The sequence below is a fragment of the Triturus cristatus genome, chromosome 11 (assembly GCF_964204655.1).
Source record: "Triturus cristatus chromosome 11, aTriCri1.1, whole genome shotgun sequence".
NCBI lineage: Eukaryota > Metazoa > Chordata > Amphibia > Caudata > Salamandridae > Triturus > Triturus cristatus.
The window spans coordinates 567,120,985-567,141,729 of record NC_140594.1 but is presented as its reverse complement, the minus strand read 5'-3'; the positions used below and the strand labels follow the sequence as shown (position 1 = coordinate 567,141,729).

General features: G+C 44.9%; 1 protein-coding gene across 1 annotated transcript in view; it reads right to left on the bottom strand.

The window, feature by feature from the left end:
• Positions 1 to 5,907, bottom strand: part of TFDP2 (transcription factor Dp-2) — a 421,645-nt gene extending 415,738 nt beyond the window's left edge. The window contains exon 1 of the mRNA XM_085633640.1: positions 5,831 to 5,907. The gene's annotated coding sequence lies outside the window, so the exon portion shown is untranslated. The remainder of the gene's footprint in view (positions 1 to 5,830) is intronic.
• Between the last annotated feature and the right edge of the window lie 14,838 nt (positions 5,908 to 20,745).

The window sequence follows — 20,745 nt, the reverse complement described above, 5'->3', positions numbered from 1 at the left end:
AAGAAATTGAAAAAAGATTGAATATTTAAGATATGCCACATTGTTTGCGGTCTCTGAAAATTCGAAAAAGATAAATGACCATGAATAAAAAATTAAAAAAACGTTGCTTTATAATATTTACTTTTTTCAGAAGCAATTAATTATCCAACTTAAAACCACTCTCATAATTTCATTTACTCATGGATTTTTTTACCTGCTAAATTGCAATGACTGAACGTGGGTATTACTGAAATATCGGTTTTATTTCATTATTATTAAATACAAAATAATACAAAATAATGGCGATTTAAATTTGGTTTTTTTTAGCAATGTGGCCTTTAAAATTAGATGAACGAGTTTCCTTTGTGCATGTTTCTCTATGTTTTTTCCATTTTCACAAAAAAGAGAACTAGATTTCATTTCATGGTTGTGTTTATTCTGCCCAGCTGAAATGTACTAATTTGTGTTCCTCGAGAAGGAAGCCATGTGCAGAATGTTTATGTATTTGCACCATATTCAAGGTTTGTAGTCCCGTCTGTTCTGTGTATTGTTTTCACTTGTTGCACAAATGTCACATTATTTCCTTCATTTCCTAAGTACACCTTCTTATAATTATACATGAAAGTAGGTGTTCCTAGATGTTTCTTATTAGATGTATCCTATTTTCTTATTTCACTTTTGGTATACGTGAATGCAACTTTATTAGTAGAGCCCTATAATGTAAGATCTCACCATGTCGACAGTGTGCCTTTCACTGACTGAAGCCTATTAAATGTACCCTTTTTGGGATGTGTGCCAGACCTTTCTTGCACAAGAGTAACCATCTACAAAACTCAGTTGATGCCCCAGAGGCTAGCAAAGCTCTCTATAAGTGCACATTAATCTCATCCACTTCTGTCTTGGACAAATTTTTTGCAACGCATTAGAGGTTTGAGGCATTATTTCCAAACCATGAGGGTTGTAAGGTGAGTATGTGTATGTTGTGATGTGTTAGTTGAAATATGTAAGATTTGATAACATTCAGTTTGACCCTTTAAATGACTCGGCATTTCTTCAGCTTTTGAAACCCACTGCACACATCCCATTGACATAGAATGTCATAATCTGCATTTAATGAGCTCATGTGGGCCAGAATGATGTATTATCAGCCCAAGATGCCTCCCCCCCACATCTTATGCATGTGGCACACCAGGGGCCTCATGGTAAGGGAAAGGAAAAAAAAGGGAAAAGAGGGCAGCCTGGTCTTGTGCCTGTCAGTATGGCCACTTCAGGAAATAACCCTTTGCTCATTTTAATCCTCGCAGTGGGGCTTGTATCTATAATTCGTATCCAAGCTCTGAACTCAAAACGAAATCCCATTTAACAAACATTTAAGGATATGGAAAAAACATTGCCTATCAAGGACTTTCTCCATGTCAATGGAGGCCATTCCACCATGTGCATACTATGCTGATAAGCTGTCATCCCATGGAAAGGGCTATCTGTAATAGAGGCTGTGATCCTCCTTAGAACAAAACCACCCTGATCTGCGTGCACCAGACGAGAAAGGATCCTTTGCAGTCTACATGCCAACACCTTTCGGAGTATTTCATAGACTAAGTTTAAGATCCAAAGAGGTCGGTAGGAAGTTGCAGGTCGGGAAAGCTTTTGGTAAAATTTTATTGATTGTTTCCTTAGTCATAGGAGAATGCATTCTCTTGGGCTGATGAATATAGAGTTAACAGGCCTGGCGCTAACTTACTCCTTAACGTATTATAGGTCCTTGGGGGAAGGCCATTACTACCCGTATTGTCCCAATAGCTAGGTGATCTACAGCTAGGTTGAGCTCACCTATGGGCTGTCCAGTTCAATCTTTTGTTCCAGTGTTAGTTGCAGGAATGTTGCTGATCGCACATTAGCCTCCTGCAATGAAGTGTCAGCAACCGGTCCTAGCGCATTAAGCCTTTTGTAATAAGCTGGGAAGAACTCATTAATATATGATTGAGCATGGAGGGCATGTCCCTTGGGATAGCATATGGCAGTAATGGGTGTGCATTGAACTTCTGCTCTTGGAGGCCTGGCTAGAAGATGACCAGGCTTTTCTCCCAGAGTTCTTCAATTCAGTATACTTTGTAGTCATGCCAGCTCAGCTTGTTACGGAGCTCTGTATGCTGTTATCGCATGTGAAAAAGGTTTGCTGTGTCAGCCTCGGGAATCGTGTGCTCTCTCACTGGTGTGCATGTCCTTGGCTAATGTGTCCATTTGCCTGTGCAATGAGATTCTAACCCCATCAGATGTCTTGATACATATAACTTGAATGTAGGCTTTAAATGACTCCCATTTGTTCAGCGTGGCCCGAGTGGAGCCTGCATTCATGTAGAAGAAATGTGTGGTTTCTCAGACAAGTTGCAGTTGCCTGGTAGATGTTACTGCTGGTATATTAACCCTCTGCAGAGTCAATTTCAACGGGTTGGGATCTGAAAGGGTCTTTACTAAGTATTCAATCCCTAACATCGAATCAGAATTGAACAATGGTAAAGATCATATCAGTATGGGAGTATAATGCCCGGAGTACAGAATAAAGAATAGACTCTTAGTGCTGGTGAACCTTCTTCCATGAGGCAACAATATTTCAATGTAATGCCTATTTTTTTTTTTATTTCTCTGTGTATTTTACAGATTAGAAAATGTGTTGGGTAATTGTGTGTGTGACCTATCCATGGGGAAGCACTGCCAATAGTGTGGAGACACTGTCAAGGAATGCTGCCTATCCTGCGTCGGGGGGACTATAAACCTAGTAACTGGATATTCCTGCCATCCAGTTGGCCCTCTGAATATGCATTAGGGCCATCCAGGTCAATCTATTGTGCCTTGAGTAAGTAATTAATTATGCAATAAATCTTACAGTCAAACACTAAGCGACACGATGATGAGTCCACAGCCAAACTCCTCTAGCATATGCAGAGTATGAAGTCAAACAAACATGGCCTTTCCACCTTTTCTTCATTCACTTACCTTTTGATCTAGTGAGATGTGCTTGCAAGGAGGGCCACTGCAGGATGTTCGCGATTGCCCCATCACCCAATGGTTGCCATGTTGGTGATCGGACTTGCACAGGTAGAAGACCTTGCTTTGGGAACGCTAATTACACTGAGAAACAATAGATTTTTCTGCATCAGATACAATATTATTGACCCTCGCCCCCAAGCCTGATAAACCTCCAAAAACTGATGGTGAGGTATACAAACTATAAATTAAATATTTTCAAAGTGACATATGTTCTCATTTGACATGTGCTAAATAGGTGTGCAGTTTTGTGTTCCGCTTATCTGAACAGACTGTTGAGCCAGGCATGCCTTTTCATGCATGCTCTTTTGACGACCTTAATGCTTACAAATTTTTATTTGAAATATACAATATATTTCCTTTTGACCATGCTCAGGTGTCCACCCTTACATTCAATCATCACTTTTCTGGCACATTAGTTGATAGTTTGAAGGATTTCTTTTATGTCTATTTGAAGGTGATAGTTTGTTTTCTATTGTTTGGTTTTGAGGATTTCATTCTAAATTATCCTTCATTTTTACAGAAAACTCAATACCTAGTAAGTGTTTTTTTCACAATAGTCCAACCTCTGCTCACATTAATTAACGTAAGATTTTAGTGCTAATTATTGGCAGAGAAGCACTGACTTGGCATTCTGGCACCCTGTATTCAAACTACAGGCCTTGCTGTGCTCTCAAATAAAGCATCTAGCCTCAGGAAAACAATAGGTCTTTAGCTGGTCTCTCTAGTTGACTTTAGGGTAGGCGAATGCACAGTTATTTATTATAGGTTCAGTGTCTTTCTTTCCTAAAGGCTACTGTTTGAACTTCCTTTTTAACTCTTTTTTTTTTTTTTTTTTTAGCTTAGCCATGGTTGCCATGCTCCATTTAACTGTGAGTTGCTGCCACCTTGTGCTGCCCTTGCTATAGACCTGCAACTCAGTTTGGGGACTGTTCCAGTGTTTTTTTAGAATCTTTATTTTTTTCTAATGTACAAGTTAACTTCTTCAGACGTTGTTCTGCACAGTTTGTAATGCCCCTCCTCATCTGTAATGGATAGTTTGCAGTGGCACCCTGGTCTCTTGCTTTAATCTTATTTGCAAACCCCCTTCTTTTGGATCCCTGTTGTTGGCTTGTGTGCAGTTTTTGACTTTTGGGATTAAACTGATGTTTCAAATGTCCCCTTGTAAGTTATCTTGAATAAATCCTTTTTTTTGCATGTTTGTCTTTTCAATTCCAGGGGAGTCTAGGATCTTTACTTCATTTTAGTCCTGACAAAGACACCATCCAGTACAGAATAAGGGTAACAAAAAGGCCTTTAACAAAACAGTTACCGATTATTACTAATGAGGAGAGGGTTGTGAGCATATGTTCCTCCTTTCCAAATGCGTCCGTCAATAGGCTAATTCCTTTTTTGAATGTAGCACAGTACAAATAGGTTAGAGTGAAAGTGGTTCTTTTATTTTTATTTATCACTTCATTGAGTCCATTTCACTCATCATCGTTTTTTCATAATGATCATTGTAAAAGAAAGAGAGAACAGCCGACACGTGTTTCGCCCCGTTTGGCGAGTAGGGCCAGGGCTTTCTCAAGACTGTTGGTGAAAAAGAGAAGTGTAAGTATTGGAGCGTGTAGCTCCCAAAAAGGAAAGAAAAGAGGGACACCAGCCAAGTGTTAGAGTGAACTTCTTCCAAGACAACAGGGTTATACCCAATTGACCCTTAATATACCTGGGTATGGGACGTAATTATATACAGAAATGCAATGGTATAAAGGAATTAATACAACCTTTATTTTTGAAAAGAGCACATTTAATTACTCTCTCTCTAGTTTATCAATCTAACTGGAGTATATCAAAACATTTTTAGCAATCTACATAAATAATGACATCTAATCAGGAGGAAAATAACATAACCTATATACAAATATTTGTACTAAGACTAAAGAAAATAACCTAACACACAACAACTCGTACACATATGCTAACCCCAAGAGTACATTCCACTAGTGTCCTCCCATTAATTCAGGACGGACCACTAGGAGGTAGTCCAAGCAGTATACTGGAAATCTATCCGTCAGTGTAGACCTTCTCAGAATACTGTCGCGTTGTATCCAATCATAACTTCATATCTGCGACTCCTCCTTCAAAAAAATGTCTACGCAATTGCGTTTCGGCCTTAATCTTTCCTTGGCCTCCTCAGGACAGGGTTAATACATGACTGTACCCATACTACAAAAAATATATAATAACCATAATAAATATATGAGCTAATGATATTCCTATAACCCTCCATGCCACCCGAGCTGGTGGTTGGTGATGATAGTTGCCCGCACAATCACTTGTGAATCAGAGAGAATCTCCACAGTCTAATCACCAAGAGTGACACCAACTAGTGACCAAAAAGTGCCCAAAGTTAAAAAGCAGTCTAGGGATATACTACCTACTAGAGAAAAATCAAGTGAAGCGCTCCGGATTCGAACACCCTCCGGGGGTCAGGTGTGAGAAGTCAGCGGAGGACTAGGGTGCACGTCAGCGACCGAATCTATAATAAATCCAAGTGCTTGCCTAAACCATGCTCTAGTGTCCTTCTCTGCCGGTAGGAATCAAACACATCTCCCGTCAGGAGCCTATGTACTTACACTTCCGTCTGTGATCCTCCTGCCACACAAATAATAAGAGTGGCCCAATTCAAATTGCCTCGGTGCAATAATCCGGGCACCTGAGGGGAATGCAGATAAACACCCTTACAAATTCGATCTCAAATAAACATCACGGTCCTGCCATAATTCTGCAGGTACAACAAAATAAAGAGCGCGCCATGGCTTACCTTACTGGCCCGATAAACGGGCTTATCCTTATAGACACACCCCTGTGTCAGAAAAGCTCTCCTTACTTCCCCGTCTGACTTTGTCCAAAATCTAAAGAGAAAACAGAACTTAATCTATCTCGCGTCCTAACTTTCGCTATCCCCTCCATGCGCGCAGTCTGTCTAATCAGCAGTCTAGCCTCGTAGGTGACATCGTTTCAACTCTATCTAGACAGTAGCTGCAACACTCCCATCCCAATCGAGGGCACACTTACTTCCAAATTATCAAGGGTCCTGCTCAAAGCTCGGAACTGCCGCAAACGCCAACCGTCGCTCGGGGCTTCCTGCGATGCACTGCTATCTATACGCCCGGAGATACTATTCAAGTAATGACATGTCGAAATTGGTAAAGAGATTGTATCCTGAAACTGAAGGGACTGTGTCTATTATCTCTTGGGGTCTTTTGTACACAAAGCTGAATAATCATTGCAAAAAAATCTCTTCTCGTAATGACGATTATAATTTGTTTATAAAATATGCTTATGTTTGCAGATTTGGATGCTTTTAACAATGTCATGCTCAACTCTTGAAAATGTATGAAACTAACGTTGACACCGTGACTTATTGGAACAATATAAATAGGTATTTTATATCTGCTTATCTAATTCTTACTACCACTGAGCATGCTCTGACCCTGCATGAACCCTCTAACACTGCATGCCCTAGCTCCCTGGTAAAGGCCATAACGTGCCTAGTCTGCCTTTCACCACTTCCACCATACACATGTAGCACTTGCACAGAAACAAACTGCAACATGCCATATGCCAGCACTACCGCCCGTGTTGCTTGCAACCAGTTATTTTAAATCATTTGCTTCAAGTTTAAAATTAGTGGAATGGACATGGGACTTAATTATCTCCTTTCTTGGCCTCTTTTCTTCCCTTTCTCTTCTCCTTTTCTATAGCGTTCGTTAAAGGTAACTGTCCCTTCACTTTTCAAAAACTTTTCATCTATGGCACTTCTGCTTTGTTCTTAGCAGGCAAATGATAACACCGTAAAAACAACGTTCAACACCTGCTTTCACTCTAACACTTGGCTGGTGTCCCTCTTTTTTTTCCTTTTTAGGAGCTACACGTTCCAATGCTTACACTTCTCTTTTTCACCAAAAGCCTTGAGAAAGCCCTGGCCCTACTCGCCAAACGGGGCAAAACACGTGTCGGCTGTTCTCTCTTTCTTTTACAATGATCATTATGAAAAAACGATGATGAGTGAAATGGACTCAATGAAGTGATAAATAAAAATAATAAGAACCACTTTCACTCTAACCTATTTGTACTGTGCTACATTCAAAAAAGGAATTAGCCTATTGACGGACGCATTTGGAAAGGAGGAACATAGGCTCACAACCCTCTCCTCACTTGTTCTTTTGAGGCTGAAAAGGTCCAGAGCCTTGAGCAAAACTCCTCTACAATTCAAGGGATTCATATCCAGACTCAGGTACTCTGGACCGTTCTTTTTCGTATCCTAACCGATTATTACTAATGAACTTGAACAATATGCCCATGCAACTGTAACTCCTCCGTCTGATTATGTGTTTGAATGTCACTACTTGTTTGACATTCCCTTAGCCATTGCATGTTCATCAGAGTATCAATGCGCTGTTTTAGCCGCCAGCATTTATTTGCCGATTTTATGATCTATATTATATCATTTTTGACAAGCTTTAATATCCCGGGCCAATTTTGTCTTCGGTCTCCAAAATAGATAAAATTCACGAGTAAATAATTTTTGAGGGACCATTTTCTTTTTTCATATTTGAAACAGGTTTCCTCTTGAACTACATAGTAGCTCTATTTGAAGGATTACCTACACCAAATTAACCATAGCGCTGTCTCTGGGTCCTAGCTGTCTGGTACCCTTACACAGCAATTATGGTTTACTGACAAAGATCCATAAACCATAATGCCCTTCCCTCTTGCAACAACAGTAATAGATAGTATAATACTCCCGTCAGATCAGCATTTACGGCTTATGCGATGCAGTTCTCCATGTGCAGGAGTTATAAACAAAAGTTTTGGAAAAAAGTCAGAAAAAAAAGTTGTATTTATATATTACAAAACCCAACCAGCAGTATCCCTATGCTACACCTGCTTTCCCAGGGACCAAACCTCCTTCTTCAGAATTGTTTTCACTTTCCTCCTAAAAGACACTCAATTCTGCTCCTCAGGTAGCGCTGTAGGTAAACAGTCCCAAAACAGAGACCCTATCACCAAAAGGGACCTACTTCATCACAAGCAGACCCTCTCGCAGGGATACAAGAGAAACGCTTCTTTTGAGTCTGATTTGAGTCTTACTCATACGCAAGCATGGATGACTGTTGCAGTCTTGTATAGCATCAGCTATGCCACTGGGAGCCAGTGCATTTAGCGCTATTTGGGCAAATTCTGACAACTATCTGTAATCTTATCACTAGAACTGCCAAAGTTGTCGTTTGTTTAATACATCTTTTCATTCTTCATAGCCACCAACCCTTCAAATGACCACCACCTAAATCAAGGAGCAAGTTGTTACTGCCCACATCTCTGCTTTTCTCGAACTTTCTCAGAACTTTTCACCTAACCGATGTGGATTTCAGAGTCTCGTGTAGCAATAGCTGCCTTCGACGCCTTCTGTATTGTTTGGGAGGTCAATGCGGTCACAGTCCTGAGACACTTCGAGGTATCAGAGGACCTCATCTGCCATTCCATTCCTCTTAAGAATTGCCTGGATTTAGATCTAAATTAAATACACTAAAAAGGCTGCCCCCTTGCCTTTGTTTGAGCCATCTTTTAGAACTCTCATTTACAGAGATTCACAGGGGTCATCCTTCTATGCTTATGTTGCCTCCAAGGCTGGCCATGTCAATTTCACCTACATGGACAAGACAGAGATCATCATCAGGCTTGTAAGTGGTACAGAGGTCTCACTGAAACACTTGTGGGGCTGGGCAGATTACCAGAGGCAAAACCAGGGATCATACAAAGTGCCCATTGGCTTCATATGGTCACAGTTTTAATCCATGCCTGCCTTGAGGACAGCTCCAGCCCCACAAGAGCTCTACCATTTTTATGGAGAGTAGTATGGGAACGCTGGGTGGTAGGAATTTTGCTGATCCCCACAGATTATGGTACTTTTCCTCACAGAAATAGGCCCATCCACACAAGTGGGGTACAGTTTTTGTTGGGAGAAGTGTGGGAACGCTAGGTGGCAGAAAGCCGCACAGAGTCTGGAGCATTTTCTGAGGGAAATGCATGATTGGAGCCAATGTTTGAAATTTGCAGGGTACTCTGGGTAAAAATAAACGTAAGCAACACCGCCCTTGATTCACCTGCGTTTCAAAGTTTCAGAAATGCCCATGGATGGTTTGGTTCGCTGGCTGTCAGCTGACCCTCGCCCCAGATAGTGCAGACATTCACCATGGAGAGTGAGCAGGCCTTGAAAATTAATAAAATGTTACTAAACCTGCAGGTCTGGTGACTAAAAGAATCCACTCAACCTAATTATAATGCTATTGACGGATAAACTGGTTTCAAATTATTTATGTGATCCTGGGCAAATATTTTAATTCAGAGCCACCATTTTCTTCTATAGCACATATGAGAGCACATTCAAAAGTGCGCGTTCAGCGTGTCTGCTGTACAAAAAACACTTTTGTTTGATATAATAGACTAAACCTTTGCACCATATATAATACAAATCTAGCCACATATAGGATACACATGACCGCTGACTTGCCTCTTAGTTCATTAACGGCATTGTCATCGGGCAGGTATGTTTCTTAAATCTTGTTTAACAACTATGACTTTTAATAAATACATACCTAAAGCATGAAGTGGTAGCTCACTCATTTACAATCAGCAGATTTTCCACTGAAATGACTGCAAAATTTCCCACTGACTTGCGGTTTTACTGATAAAACTATACAGTGCAGAATGTTTAGAAATAGAGTTTCTGCAAATATATGCGGCTTATGTCAGGCTAGGCCAGCTCACACCTTTTTTTAAAAAAATATATAATATCCCTGGCATCCATTGGGCTTTCTTCCTTCTCCCCCTTCAATCTGCCCCCAGGTGGGGCAGAAAAACTGTTGGGCCCATTATGGGGTAGGAGAAGAGACTCTTCATTTTGTTTTCGTTTTTTAAATATTATCCCTGGTGTCTAGTGGATTTTCTGGCACCAACATTGAAGAGCAGAAAAACTGCTGGTGCTGTTCTATGGTGGGGGCACGGCCTGATTCCTAGAAAAGCCATTCCCACCCCTTTTATTTTTTACTATTTTTTCCTGGTGTCCTGTGGGCTTTCTTCCCTCCCCCCACCACCAGGAGAGGAGAAGCACATTGGGAGTATCCCCCCCACTCTAACCCCGGAGATGGCAGAAACACATATGGGTCCTTTATGGGGTAGGAGCACAGCCTGAAATACCACCCCTTCATTGCTTTTTTTAAATATTATCCCTGCTGGAATTTCTGCCCGCAGGGGCAGATTTGGAGTAAACACATCCAACCTGCCCCCTTTGGGGGTGGGGGTCAGGCCAGAGGCCTGAGTGGGCCGTTGCCACTCCTTTCTTTGTAAATTTGTCCCTGGTGTCAACTGGGCTTTCTACCCCCTGGGTGGCAGACTGGGGGTGGGAGGGTAAACATCTCTGAGGGGGGCAGAATGACTGCTGTGCCTTTTGGGGGCATGAACCAATGACAGAGCGTTTGGCCTTAACCCAATTTTTCTACAATTAATTATCTGTCATCTAGTGTGCTTTCTGTCCTTCGGGAGGGCAGAAACACAGGTTTCCATTGGCGAGGCACCTGCCCATTGCCCAGGGGGCTACTGACCTCAAACAAATCCCTGGTGACTATTGGGTGGATCCCTGGTCGATCAAAGTGAAAGCAGTCTGCATTAATGGGGCCAAGTGGTTTCACTTTTAATGAGTGTGATGTCAGCATGCTGCGCGTCACACTGATTTAAAAAAACAATGTTGCGACACTTGCAGCAGAAGGGTGTTCTCTTTTGGTGTAGCTGGCGAAATGCTCACACACTAACAAGGCAATGCAATGGTTGTGAATGACTGATCCACAGCATTAGCGCGGCTAAACAACTGCGATTCCTACTATATTGCTCATTTGCTGTTCCATAGAAAGTCCCAGGTCCAATATCGCACTGGAATCCATTTATGGCTCCTTTTCAGAAACAAAGAAATTGCATTCACCTCCCAGCTTACTCTTTTCTTCCAGCCCTTAAGTCATTAACTCAGTTTGGTTCAGATTTAATTGTAACCAATTGGCATCCACCCCGCCTTCATAGATGAGCAGCAAACTGTCAAAACTTCAGAGGCCTAACAACAGTTTGCAAAGAGGTGAAGTAACTGCTGTCTCATCCTCTGTCCACTAGAAGATCATGTGATGTAAAAAGAAAGAAAACAGATGGAACAAGAGGAGAGGGGGCTTGGGCAAGTCCACTTGTTGATCTAATAAAGAGTGCACAAAGGGAGGACATATAGACTTTGGACAAGTAGTCCTGAAGAAATAAAGTCAATAATTTAAGGAGACCCCTAAAAGGCCCTACCGCAACGTTAGACCAGGTCAATAGTTTATGAGGTTGAATATTATTAAATGGATTGCCTTGGAGAATAGCTCTATGGATTCAGGTAAATATACAGTGAACATATGGGAAACGATGAAAAGGGACAGCTACGGTGCCCAATAATTTACCTACAGCATGCGCCACACCCAAAACAGGCTTCGTAGACCTTGTAAAGTATAATTAGGAAAGCCGGAGAGAAAAGACATTACATAAAGAGAGACATATTTTCCTTATGTCTCGAGAAGACCGGTGCAGATGAACACAACAGAAATAGTTCTATGTAGAACAGCAAAAGACATAGTAAATAAACACAGCATGGCAACTATGAAATGTGCAATGTCGCTAAGTACTGGCACAAGATTTAAAGTCCACAATAGGATATTTAACCAGATAAACTTAAAAGTGGGTATCAGCACAGGCAAGAATTATAAAAAAAATTCAGGCAGGAAAGATGTATATAACTAAGTAACTAAAACTTTGCTTATCCATGTGAAAACAGATTACAGCACATAAAGGGCTGTCAATTCGGGTGCTCTAAAATGGCCAATTACAGGAGCTCCTGCTCTCTCTTACAGTGAGAACACTCGGGTTCTCTTGCAATCAGTGCTCATGATACCAAATATACAAAAAGATCCTATTCAAAGCCTCTTTTACTTCATCTTATTTGGTCGATATGGGTGAGCAGTTCAGGGCTGGCTCATGGGACTCTTGTGGGGCGGGTCTAGGTATGGTACAATACAGCTGTCATCGGCGCAATCAAGTATGGAAGTCAGCCTGTAACACATTAATCAGAAATCTTAAGTGACAATAGTAATGTCGTGAACAAATCAGTCTGAAAAGAAAACAGTGATCTGAAGAGAACTACAGTAATCACACCTGCAGCAATGAAATGAGAGCCCTGGCTAAACGCCATACTGTAATGTCTGAGAAAATGTATTGTTTGAAAGTTCGGGACTCGTTCAGACTTATGGAATCGGCCTGAGGCGTTGTTTACCTCCTTAGAGAGGAGTTCGAAATCTATCAACTTCGCACAACAGAGGGCAGTACCCAAAGAGTATCAGGCAGGGCGGGACTGGCCGCAGCGGGTAACGGGCATCGTGCAATTTCCTGGTGGCCTGGAAGGGTGGGGGCCGGTTTTGTAGCGGTGGGGGCCCATTTTTAGGTCGAGCCTAGAGCAGCGCATGCGCTGCTGCTCAACTTTTAGTAAGGGGCTTTTCAAAGTGCTACCCACAAGCTTTTCCTGGCCTAAAGCTTGCATGCATGTGCGCGTGAACGCGCGCAGCCGCCATCTGCCTTTCTTATCTATTTAAGCCTTGTTCTAATGGCTCCTCTGCTCGCACTCCCCCCTCCCTCCTCGTCAGATTTATTCAGGCTCCTCTGCTTGCAATACCCCCTCCCTTCTCCCCCCGCCCTTCTCGTCACCTCTGCTTGCACTACCCCCTCCTTTCACCCCCGCTTATTTCTTTACTTTTGTTCAATCGTGCTCAATCGCGGCACCCACGCTTTACTTTAACACGGTTAAAAGAAAAGCGCCGGTGCCGCGATTGCTGCAAAAGTAAAGAAATAGAAAAAAACATCTATTTCTTTACTTTTGCTGCAATCGCGGCACCGGCGCTTTACTTTAACCATGTTAAAAGTAAAGCGCTGGTGCCGCGATTGTAGCAAAAGTAAATAAACATATTTTTTTTCTATTTCTTTACTTTTGCTACAATCGCGGCACTGGCGCTTTAATTTTAACATGGTTAAAGTAAAGCGTGGGTGCCGCAATTGTAGCAAAAGTAAAGAAATAGAAAATAAATCTATTTATTTACTTTTGTGCAGTCGCGGCACCCGTTGTAACCTCATTAATCGGGACACCCTCCGTGCTGCAGCCCCTCCCATTAAACCATGTAAACAAGAGTTGGCACCTCACACGCAACCTGTTCACACCCTCCCTCCACAGCTGCGAGAGGGGCTTCTTGGCGGGCTGGTCAACGCTTACACATAGCTGCCAAGGTTTCAGATTCCTATGTGTGACATTTTGATAATTTTAGCGCAATATTGAGTGACATTTCAACGACTATGACTGACATTTTCTTGAGTGGCTCGAAGTAACCCCGACACAAAACGAGTTAGTGCGCTAATGAACTACTGAGCCGGCAGACTTTGTGACTGCACAGTTCTCGTTGCAGCTCATGACGATGATCGCAGCGCACTTTTATAACATAGCAAGACAGTGCCAACTACGGGAATACCGACTGTCACTCAGGCACAATAATTTGCTTGTCTGTGAGGGGGGGCCCCAGCCCATGGCCGGCCCGCACTTGTGGACTCCTGCGGCAAACAACACATGGATGAATGATTCTGGCGTACACACTGGACTGGTGGCAGTGTCTAGGCTGAGGACGACCTCTCCTGCATTCGCCGCCGTCCGTGTTTTACAGCCGCCAGTACCTAGTGGGGTCGAGTCTGTCTGGACGTGGGATCAAGTAATACCACCGCTGTGCGGGCGGTTCTTCCATGTTCCCAACAGCAGGTAATGCACGAGTCAGCCTCTGGTGTGATCGGGTCCGTCCAGTCCCGGGTTCACATTAACAATCCGCCACGGTGTCATTGCCCACTGCAAACGTCTTAAAATTCCACCCGCTGGAGCAGTGGGTAATAATTCATCATCATTTGTTGTGACAAACTAAACACTTTCCGGGCATTGGGCACCACCAGCACTGACATCTGATGTCAGTCTATGTAATGTGCTGTGTGGTGTCCGGTGTACTTCACAAGAAACTTATTTATAGAGCGGAGGTATGCATGACATCCGACGGGGCAGGTAAATCCAGCTATAATCAGCGTTTATAGCGCGTTCGCTTTCACTTTCTCCATGCTGCTCTGACTGAGACCTCCTCTCACTGCCTGCAGTGCGCTAATTAAAAATAACTTATTTCTATTTACATCTGATCGGTTCCTTTAGACACTGTTTACATTTAGTTAAAATCAGTACTAACGATTTGACCAGATCCTTTTTAGCTATTATGCATTGAAGAGACCTCAGTTGGACAACGGGCCACTTATGCAAGTACTGAGGTAGATATTAAACAGGAATTCGTCCCTCATGTTAGACACCATATAATGTTCCATCCAAAATTCTTAGAACAGGGTATTCAAATATTAGGAAGTAGTGGCGCTCTGCAGATAAACGTAGGTATATTGAGTTACAATATCTGTATGGTGCAAAACAGGGAGGGGAGACCCCTGAACCCCTCAAATTGTAAAGGCCAAAAAAATGTTGACCTCAAGCTGAGCAAAAGACCGGTCCTGTGCACACATACAATTATATAATCACTGATCGATACAGGTAAGTACAATGCATCAAAGAAAACATTCATGTATGATTTGAAAATTCCGTTTAATAAGCATAACCAGCCGACACGTGTTTCATCGTGGGAAGTGTGAACCACGAATCTTCAGGGCCCACTACCGGTGATAATTCCAACCCGGTAGGGTCAACACAGGGTCAGTCGGACTGCACAGATTAGTACTGTCTCTTCAAGATAAAACAGCCACGATCAGAAATAACTTTGTACCGCCAGTCGCGTAAAAATCCGATATGCATAAAAAGTATCTTAAGGGAGAAATTCCCGCTAGTAGTAGTCTGGCAACGTGTTCGTCAAGACAAGTCAATGACATCCATTATAAAAGAAGCGAAGCGTCCGAGCGGCCTGGCGGCATAAATTCCGTATGTTAGTGTGTCCACGAACACGTTGCCAGACTACTACTAGCGGGAATTTCTCCCTTAAGATACTTTTTATGCATATCGGATTTTTACGCGACTGGCGGTACAAAGTTATTTCTGATCGTGGCTGTTTTATCTTGAAGAGACAGTACTAATCTGTGCAGTCCGACTGACCCTGTATTGACCCTACCGGGTTGGAATTATCACCGGTAGTGGGCCCTGAAGATTCGTGGTTCACACTTCCCACGATGAAACACGTGTCGGCTGGTTATGCTTATTAAACGGAATTTTCAAATCATACATGAATGTTTTCTTTGATGCATTGTACTTACCTGTATCGATCAGTGATTATATAATTGTATGTGTGCACAGGACCGGTCTTTTGCTCAGCTTAATGTTCCATCCATACTATTGGCGTCACACCCGGTAGGTTCCGTCATCCTCAAAATGAAACAATGATTTTTTAGAAGAAAACTGGCACTTGTGTCCCACTCTTTCCCTATTTATTTATGCTCTTGAAGAAAAGAATAGTAGGAATCTTACAGAAACCTATCAGAGAATCTGTCATCTGCAAATGGTGGTAGAGCCCCATCCTGTACCCAAAACTAGTATGCGCACAAAGTAGTAGAAATTTTATTTCGTGTAGTTATACACTATTTGTCTACAAATTGTATATAACAATGATTGTAAATACAGGCAACTCAGCTCTTATACAAATTAGGGTGAAAGTTATTAAAGCCCCAGTCATATTTCATCACATATCTCTGTCCGGTTAGTCTAAACCCTCCTTAAACAGTTAGTGGTGCTTTAAATGAAACTCTGGGTTTCAGCGTCCTCCTAGCAACAGGTCCATGGGATTTACCCGTGCCCCTACACTGTTAACTTATTCACCTTTCTATGCACAGTCGTCTATGAAGCAAAGAGGGCTCCCCTCCTGTTTTTCTACACAGGACAGTGTGCAGTACTTCATATTCTAAATGTATGAAGGGCACAGAACCTTAATTCTGTATTTCCTCCTTCCTTACTGATGGGACACTGCAACGTAATTTATCTTTCTAGCTACACTTCAGCGCCACCACAGCAACACTCAGCGCCACCACAGCATCACTCAGCGCCACCACAGCATCACTCAGCGCCAACACAGCATCACTCAGCGCCAACACAGCATCACTCAGCGCCAACACAGCATCACTCAGCGCCACCACAGCATCACTCAGCGCCACCACAGCATCACTCGGGGCCACCACAGCATCACTCGGGGCCACTACAGCATCACTCGGGGCCAGCACAGCATCACTCGGGGCCAGCACAGCATCACTCGGGGCCAGCACAGAATCACTCGGGGCCAGCACAGAATCACTCGGGGCCAGCACAGAATCACTCGGGCCAGCACAGAATCACTCGGGGCCAGCACAGCATCACTCGGGGCCAGCACAGCATCACTCGGGGCCAGCACAGCATCACTCGGGGCCAGCACAGCATCACTCGGGGCCAGCACAGCATCACTCGGGGCCAGCACAGCATCACTCGGGGCCAGCACAGCATCACTCGGGGCCAGCACAGCATCACTCGGAGCCAGCACAGCATCACTCTGAGCCAGCAGAGCATCACTCAGGGCCACCACAGCAACACATAGCGCCACCACAGCAACACATAGCGCCACCACAGCATCACTCAGCAACACCACAGCATCACTCAGCAACACCACAGCATCACTCAGCAACACCACAGCATCAGTCAGCGCCACCACAGCATCAGTCAGCGCCACCACAGCATCAGTCAGCGTCACCACAGCATCAGTCAGCGTCACCACAGCATCAGTCAGCGTCACCACAGCATCAGTTAGCGCCACCACAGCATCACTCGGGGCCACCACAGCATCACTCGGGGCCACCACAGCATCACTCGGGCCACTACAGCATCACTCGGGGCCAGCACAGCATCACTCGGGGCCAGCACAGCATCACTCGGAGCCATCACAGCATCACTCGGGGCCAGCACAGCATCACTCGGGGCCAGCACAGCATCACTCGGGGCCAGCACAGCATCACTCGGGGCCAGCACAGCATCACTCGGGGCCAGCACAGCATCACTCGGGGCCAGCACAGCATCACTCGGGGCCAGCACAGCATCACTCGGGGCCAGCACAGCATCACTCAGGGCCACCACAGCAACACATAGCGCTACCACAGCATCAATCAGCAACACCACAGCATCACTCAGCAACACCACAGCATCAGTCAGCGTCACCACAGCATCAGTCAGCGACACCACAGCATCATTCAGCGCCACCACAGCATCACTCGGGGCCACCACAGCATCACTCGGGGCCACCACAGCATCACTCGGGGCCACCACAGCATCACTCGGGCCACCACAGCATCACTCGGGGCCAGCACAGCATCACTCGGGGCCAGCCCAGCATCACTCGGAGCCAGCACAGCATCACTCGGAGCCAGCACAGCATCACTCTGAGCCAGCAGAGCATCACTCAGGGCCACCACAGCAACACATAGCGCCACCACAGCAACACATAGCGCCACCACAGCATCACTCAGCAACACCACAGCATCACTCAGCAACACCACAGCATCACTCAGCAACACCACAGCATCAGTCAGCGCCACCACAGCATCAGTCAGCGCCACCACAGCATCAGTCAGCGTCACCACAGCATCAGTCAGCGTCACCACAGCATCAGTTAGCGCCACCACAGCATCACTCGGGGCCACCACAGCATCACTCGGGGCCACCACAGCATCACTCGGGGCCACTACAGCATCACTCGGGGCCACTACAGCATCACTGGGGGTCAGCACAGCATCACTCGGGGCCAGCACAGCATCACTCGGGCCAGCACAGCATCACTCGGGGCCATCACAGCATCACTCGGGGCCAGCACAGCATCACTCGGGGCCAGCACAGCATCACTCGGGGCCAGCACAGCATCACTCGGGGCCAGCACAGCATCACTCGGGGCCAGCACAGCATCACTCGGGGCCAGCACAGCATCACTCAGGGCCACCACAGCAACACATAGCGCTACCACAGCATCAATCAGCAACACCACAGCATCACTCAGCAACACCACAGCATCAGTCAGCGTCACCACAGCATCAGTCAGCGACACCACAGCATCATTCAGCGCCACCACAGCATCACTCGGGGCCACCACAGCATCACTCGGGGCCACCACAGCATCACTCGGGGCCACCACAGCATCACTCGGGCCACCACAGCATCACTCGGGGCCAGCACAGCATCACTCGGGGCCAGCACAGCATCACTCGGGGCCAGCCCAGCATCACTCGGGGCCAGCCCAGCATCACTCGGGGCCACTACAGCATCACTCGGGGCCACTACAGCATCACTCGGGCCAGCACAGCATCACTCGGGCCAGCACAGCATCACTCGGGCCGGCACAGCATCACTCGGGGCCGGCACAGCATCACTTGGGGCCGGCACAGCATCACTTGGGGCCGGCACAGCATCACTTGGGGCCGGCACAGCATCACTCGGGGCCAGCACAGCATCACTCGGGCCAGCACAGCATCACTCGGGCCAGCACAGCATCACTCGGGCCAGCACAGCATCACTCGGAGCCAGCACAGCATCACTCGGAGCCAGCACAGCATCACTCAGGGCCACCACAGCAACACATAGCGCCACCACAGCAACACTCAGCACCACCAAAGCATCACTCACAGCCAACACAGCATCACTCAACACCAACACAGCATCACTCAGCACCACCACAGCATCCCTCAGCACCACCACAGCATCCCTAAGCACCACCACAGCATCACTCAGCACCACTCAGGGCCACAACAACTTCACTCAGCGCCACCACAGCATCACTCAGCACCACCACAACATCACTCAGCACCACATCAGTATCACTCAGCATCGCCTTTGCAATAGTACACCACCACATCATCATCACTCAGCAAGACCCAAGTATCATTCAGCATCACCTCAGCATCGTCTCAGCACCAGTCACCACCCCCACTACCACCTCAACATCACTCAACACCACTTGCCATCTGTTGATTCTCCCATAGCGTCTGGACCTCTGCTAGTGTTATAATACAGGTACTAGTTCACAACCTTCAACCTCCAATTGTTTATGCCATCTCACAAAAAAACTTAAACAACCATTGGAATAGGCAAAAACAAGTTGCCAGCATTGCAAGAAAAAAAGAAAAATGAGGAAATTTTTTATTGTACATACATTTTTTATTATGGTCGTTCTGTTGGACATAATGCCATCTTGGTCATATAGAAGGTAACAAAAATGCTTCTGGCACTTTTTTATTACAACTTTTCAGCATGCTGCACAGCAGCCACACTTCTCTACAGCACAGCTTAAACACATTGGCAAAGTCAATAGCTCTGCCTAAACACTTAAAAGGCCCAAAAGGCGAGACCTATTGGCTATGCCAATGCTTGTTGTTACTAGGGGCCATTTTTTCAGCAGCGCTGCAATATAGGCCCCGTGTAACAAAAGTAGCAGCAGTGCTTCAAACAAGCACCCTCCTTCCCACTCCCCACCTACGTAGCGGGAATCGGGCGTTTCCCGGTGGACTGGAAGGGTGTACGCCGCTTTTGGAGCGGTGGGGGTCGCTTTCGTTACCGGGGGTAGGTTTTGCATCCACCCCTCCCCCCCCCGGGGCGTGGTCCAATAGAATTGCCAGGGTCGTTTTGTGTTCTCAGTCCGCTCTGGTATCAGGGAAGGAAAAGCAGAGGTTGAGGTTGTGCTCTATGGGCATCCATCCTCCATCTTGAAAACAAATTTGGGGATTACACAACGACAGGTGCACCAATGAATACCATACTATTTTAATGGCATACTCATACATTTTAATGTTCAAAAAGGGTGATATCAGCGATGCTTGAGCGTAATACTTGTTAACATTACATTTAATTAACAAGCATTTGCAATGCAATAGGTCTCGCATTTACAAGACTTTAAGCTATTGGCATTGTAAATGCCAATGCCTTTTATTTATGTTTTAAAAACTAAAACAAAAATAAAAGTCATTGTAATTTACAATGTCAATAGCTCAAACTCGCGTATATGCAAGACCTATTGCATTGCAAATGCTTGTTTATTTCTACCATATGTGGATGGGCTAGTGCCTGAAATAGTGCAAAATTCTGACGTGAATGATGGCATCAGACAAATTGAAGTGCAAAGTAACTTCTGCCTTCAAGATGCATGGCTTGGTCCTGTGAGCATGAGTGTGCCCGGGATGAAAGGGCAGGGGTAGAGGCATGTGTGTGAATGAGTGGATACAAATTAAGGTCGGCTTTGAAGTCGATTCGGTACTTTGTGCATCCTGGACACCCATGTAATATGAGTCTTGTGTCTTTTGTAGAATGAGTATAGAACAGTCAAAGCCTGTTATAGCTACCAAATGGCCCCTCGTTAAATGTGACGCCTTAGCCAATTGTTTGCATTTTAGTGAACAGCCCATTGCATTTAGGACTTGCAGTTTCGTTTTTGAGCGTTTAATGAGAGGCTCTAAACCACAACATACTAACTGCTAAAAGAGTAAAGACAAGCTTCAGCTGTCACCCGTTAAACAGTGTTGCATTATTATTTAGAAAGAAAA